The 5,915-nt window shown below is 46.1% G+C and overlaps 1 long non-coding RNA gene across 1 annotated transcript; it reads right to left on the bottom strand.

Moving 5' to 3' along the window:
• Nucleotides 1-205: 205 nt before the first annotated feature.
• Nucleotides 206-1,654, bottom strand: LOC146833874 (uncharacterized). The gene is made up of 2 exons (XR_014960283.1): nucleotides 1,352-1,654; nucleotides 206-640 (listed from the first exon to the last, which is right to left on the bottom strand). It is a non-coding gene; the product is annotated as an uncharacterized LOC146833874 (long non-coding RNA).
• Nucleotides 1,655-5,915: the final 4,261 nt, after the last annotated feature.

Here is a 5,915-nt window from a genome sequence, read left to right as displayed (position 1 = left end):
GAAGGTAAGATGAATGTATGTTTTCTTAGTGTTACAAAATGTAAAGGTAGAACTCGACCACAGCACAGCCCAAGTGCAGACCCTGAACATCCAGTACACAATGCATTCAGTAGGTGAGGGGCATTATGGGAGATGTAGTCAGGTCAAGCAGTTAAAATGTCAAATCTCAGAGTAACAACCCAAAAAAGCTTAATAGAGTATAAAATCATTTACAAAGGCAGAAATTTATTACTGTGCAATTAATATCACAGACATGAAATAATACAGTGTTGCACTGTTTCACCTCACAGATGCACAACGTGTAGAAGATGTGGATAGCGATTCCCCAGACATGCAGGACACCAGCGCAGGTGAACAGATGGACACACCTGTGGTGCAAATAAATCCCTCACGTCCAACAAAGTCACGCAGGGCTACTGTTCCATCCCTAGTCACCATGGAGTGTGAAGATGATGAGGCTGATGCAACACCAGGTGGCAGCCATGGCCAGACAACTTCCATCACACAAACACAACCACAGGTCCCCAGAACTAATCACAGAGCCCGGCGTAGGAGAGGAAGAGCACTCAGGACACAGCAGGAGGAGCAACCAAGTGATGTCTGGGGTGGTCTTGAGGGACAGATGCTCCGTATGCAGCGCCTGCAGACAAAAAACACACGATTAGTACAATTGCAAGTTGGCAAGATGGCTAGCAACATAGCAGTACTGTCAGAAAGTGTGCAGCAACTGAGCAAGGTGATGCATGAGGGAAATGTATCCCAGAAGAGACAGCATCGTCAACTAATGCTGCAATTGAAAATGTTTGCTAAATCAAACAATAGATTGGCCACGACAACTGCACTGCTGGCACGTAGGTCTGTGACCATGCAAACTGAAATGTGCCATTGGAGCGGCGATGTGGCTAAAGCACTGGACCAGGTCACCAATGCAGTTGATTTGCTAAATGCTTCCACAATTGCGGCCAACAATTCCACGCCCGAAGAGGGTAGTGAGGGTGGCTCAAGCCTAAGTAGTGTGGCAGTTCCAGTCCGCAGTGCAGGAAGACGCAACACACGCAGCAGTACCCCCGCCGCTTCCAACATAACGGATGACAATGCTGGGTCTGACAGGCGTCTGGGTGTTCGTGGGAAAAAGCGCTAGACTGGCATGTACAAGTGCATTCCACTATGGTGACGTAACCATTTATTTGGATTTGACTTTTCACAGAGTGACAAGTGAATTGACATTTGCAAACCACTTATGTCCATTGCACTGGTCAGATTACAAGTGTGCTTGAACACTCATGGCAATTTTATTTAATTAAAGAATACTCTGATAGCAATAGTCAGTTTCTGTGTCATCATTACTCACCTCAGAAATAATTTTGTGTGATGTCAAATCTTCTCCTACGCCCTTCTGCTGCGCCTGCCCCTTGTGCTGCATGGTGTTGTGGCACTTGCTGGTTCCCATCCTCCGAATCGCTGTCAGACACCTCGATGTCCATTCCTCCCCTTGTCGCTATGTTGTGCAGCATGGCACATGCCGCTACTATCTTGCAGCATTGTTCAGGGTTGTACTTCAGTGCTCCACCGGTCTTATGTAGACATCTGAATCGGCTCTTCAACAGCCCAAATGTGCGCTCTATGATGTTCCTTGTCGAAATATGTGCTGCATTGTACCTCTGTTGATTGGCAGTTGTGGGATTGAGGTAAGGCGTCATTAGGTAATTACGCAAGGCGTATGCGCTGTCACCTACATGTAATGGAGCAAAGAGTCAGTGGCAGCTTCACATTGACATACATACAATGACAGTGATAAACTATAACACATATTTACCAAGCAGATGTCCCTCTCCAAATTCTCCCCTGACAAGACGGGTGTGTATGCCACTTTGCCTGAAGATATAAGAGTCATGTGCACTCCCTGGAAATTGCGCAACAATGTCAGTGATAATGTTTTTGGCATTGCAAACAACCTGAATATTGAGGGAATGGTAAGATTTCCTATTTCTATATATATATTCCTGTGTTGCAGGGGGACATATTGCAACGTGGGTGCAATCAATACAACCCAAAACATGTGGGAAACGAGCTATCTGGTAGAACTCCTGTTTGGTTTTTGCAAGGTCAAGCGCGGTGGTAGGGAACTTGATATGAGACCCGATCACGGCCATCATGGCATCAAGGAATGCTTTCAATATTCTTGAAAGTGCGCTTTGTGACACACCTCCCGCAACAGCAATGACCCCCTGAAAACTGCCTGACGCCAGAAGGTGTAGGCAACATAGGACCTGCACATGCGTTGGGATGGCATTGGTCCTACGTGTCTGTCGTTGCATTATGGGGTCCAATTCATTGATTAGGTCATGGATCATTGCTGCATTGAGCCTATACTTGTCGTATATCTCATCCTCTTGCTGGCCTAGCAAAGTTATGCGGACTCTGAAGATGCGCTCATTCATTCGCCTCCGTCTCTGTGCGGCAGCCTGCAGCCTCATCCTCCTCGCCATCAGGTAAATCCCTGCCATTGTGAACAGTGCTGGCTCATTCTGGGTGTGTTTAAATGGGTTTCAGTTGGTTTTCACCTGTCTGTGATTTGCACTCATGATTACCACCTGGTTGTGATCCTTCTTATTTAGCGATCGCTAATTTGCGATTTTCATGGAAATCGCTATTTGCGATTTGTCATGCATACATTTTGCGATTCGTTGTTTGCGATTCGGTAATTGGGACACGCTAATACCGATTCGCTATTTGATTCGCAGAATGTTTTGCGATTCCTTATATTTGCGAAAAAATGGATTTTCGCAAATATACAGTTGATGCATTTCAACACTGACTTTTGCGATCGCAAACGGCCTATTTTTGCGATTCGCACCCTTTGCGATCGCAAAAAGGTTTGATGCATGTGCCTGCAAAGGTATTATCACATGAATGTTTTTTTTTTATCGCCGACCCTTTAAATTGTCTTCCCTGTGATTGGGCTGCATAAAACTTGACATGCCAAGAGAAAACCAAAAATGCGAAAGGTATAACACAATTATTAGTAAATAAACACTGTTTAGAACCTCTCACCTTTGTAAATGCATCCCCCCCAACCCATATGAGTCAGCACAAATCTGAATAGACTAACAGAGAGATAAACAAGCTAAATGTCTGCCAATTTTCATACAAATTTGCCAAACTGTACTTAAATTCTAATTACATAAGTACTTATATATATTCACTGGAAAAAGTCAAAGTTTAAAGCGAAGTTCTAGTTAGGTTTGGTAAATTCATCTTAACATACGTAAAAAAAAAAAAGCCTTCGAAATTTACAGAAAAAACACACAGTTAAAGTGCAATAGTGGTTACAAAACAAAACCTAGAAACACTGAAATTTGCCACTTTTTGTTCTGGTAACTACTATTACTTGTGCCCCCGTCATACACTGTTTGTGACTTCCCAATTTTTTTTTCGATTTTCTTGGTAGATCCCAGGATCCTCAAATCTCAGTGATGCCCTTCTCTGTGGATTAGAATCTGCAGTGGTCCCCCACATCCAGCACCAGCAGGGAATCTTGTACGGGTCCATTGCACAACCGCAGAGAAGCTTGTCATAGATCTACGGATCACAAAGTAGCTCTTTAAACAAGGGAAGAAGGCCATGTGCATTGGGTTGGCCGAAGGCCCTTTGGAGAAACCCAACTGCCTTTGGTTGTGCACAGCCGTGGTCAGCCGTTAATAGTAGACCAGGTAAAGGGCCTGGCTGAATCTGTATCAGGCACTTGCAATAGAAGCTTGCAAAGCCCACGGCATCAAGCCAGGGAAACAGGTCCAAACCCCACCCACCCCAAAAAAAAAGTCATAGACCAGGTGCTTGAGCCAACCACCATTACACATGCCATGAACAGCAGGATTGACTGCTGAAGACAGTTGGGCAAATGGCCCTGACAGAGGCCAGGTCCTGCGGTCAGTCTCCGTTCCACATGGCTGAAGGCCTATGCAGCAGGAGTTAAGTCAGCACAGGTGGAGTGGATGAAGGTGCTGGCGAGAGACAATGGGTTGGGAGCAGTTATAATTAGGACCACAATCCATAACTCACACAACAGCCATACAAACCAGAACTCACCCATCAAATGCAATGCTTATGACCTCACAACATTCATACCAATAAATAACAACTAAAAGCAAAATGTTATTAAAATATATCACATAATCCAATTAATGACACTGCATTCAGAGCTGTATCTGACAAGATGGTATTGGTAATCTGTAAAATGATTTATAACATCTGTAATTGTCTATGTTTCAGTAAGAGTGTGATCATGAGCACTGCATTTGGTGTACAAGTTGGATAAGTTCGTTACCTTCAGTAACACCTTATCTGGTAGAGACATGATCAAGCGCAGATTCCTTGCCTTTGAATTTCCCAAAAAGAACAATTGATGTACAGAATACTGAAGAATGTCATACATTCAGCCCAGTAAAGAGATCTGGGCCTAAATCCATCGTCTTTTGCTCCCCATGCCATTCCAGTTTAGACCCAGCCATATGCAAATCAGTCATGACCCTGTCCCCCATGGGAACAGTCCAGCCCAAACTGCCTGGTGTTTGCTTTGTTCGCCCTAATTTGTCAGGGTATGTCCAGACGTGGGTCCCTCATTCACTTGACACTGAATCCAAGCTAGCCTGGCTGATGAGGGGTGTTACCCCGAAACCGGTCCCATGATGCTTGATTCCAGTCCAGGGAAGACCTGGCTTGGCAGTTCACGCTGGACTGATCCCACGAGGAGCAGGGTCAAGGCTGATTTGCATATGGCTGAATTTGAACTGGGGTGGCGAAGTGAGCTAAAGAACAATGATAGATTCAACCCAGATCTGTGACTGGGGGTGAGTGTTTGAAAAGTTCTAGCGCTCCGTCCATCATCTCTTTGTGTTTGCTTTGTTTTCCCTAAGTTGGCAGGGTATGCCCAGACGTGGGTCCCTTGCTCAGTTTGCCACTGAAAAAAAGCTAGCCTGGCTGATGAGGGGTGTTACTCAGAAACCGGTCCCAGGATGCTTATTTCCGGTCCAGGGAAGACCTGGCTTGGCATTTCGGGCTGAACTGATCCCATGAGGGACAGGGTCAAGGCTGATTTGCATATGGCTGGGTCTGAACTGGGGTAGCGAAGTGAGCTAAAGAACAATGATGGATTCAACCCAGATATCTGAATGGGGTGAGCGTTTGAAAAGTTGCAGTGCCCCGTTCATCTCCTTGTGTTTGCTTTGTTCGCCCTACATTGGCAGGGTATGCCCAGATGTGGGTCCCTTGCTCACTTTGCCCCTGGATTCAAGCTAGCCTGGTTGATGGGGGGTGTTACCCCAAAACCGGTCCCAGGATGCTAGTTTCTGGTCCAGGGAAGACCTGGCTTGGCAGTTCGGGCTGGACTGATCCCATGAGGGACAGGGTCAAAGCTGATCTGCATATGGCTGGGTCTGAACTGGGGTGGCGAAGTGAGCTAAAGAACGATGATGAATTCACCCCAGATCTGTGACTTTGTTTGAAACGTTTCAGCGCTCCGTCCATCATTTTCTTGTGTTTGCTTTGAATTTCCTGGGTGTCAGACAGGATATGGAAGATTTCTCAATCAATCAATCAGGGAGGGTCTCAATGCGCTGGGGGGTGGGGCGTGCAGCTCCGATTCAGCTGAAGAGGCAGGTCTTGAGGCTCTTCTTGAAGATGTGCAGAGTGGGGGAACATCTGATGTTGAGCGGGATCTCATTCAAGGTCTTTGCTGCGATGTAGGAGTAGGCTCTTCCACCCGCTTTGGCTCTGCAAATGCGTGGGATTTAGGCGAGAGTGAGGTGGCGGAGTGAAGGTTTCTCTTGGGTACGTGGAAGGAGACTCTTTCGCTGAGGTATTGCGGTCCGGTGTTGTGGAGGGATTTGTAGGCATGAGTAGCTTGAAGGTTACTC

The sequence above is a fragment of the Triturus cristatus genome, chromosome 4_2 (genome assembly GCF_964204655.1).
Source record: "Triturus cristatus chromosome 4_2, aTriCri1.1, whole genome shotgun sequence".
Classification (NCBI taxonomy): domain Eukaryota; kingdom Metazoa; phylum Chordata; class Amphibia; order Caudata; family Salamandridae; genus Triturus; species Triturus cristatus.
Note: the sequence above shows the minus strand (reverse complement) of the source record. Positions and strands in the feature narration are given on the sequence as shown.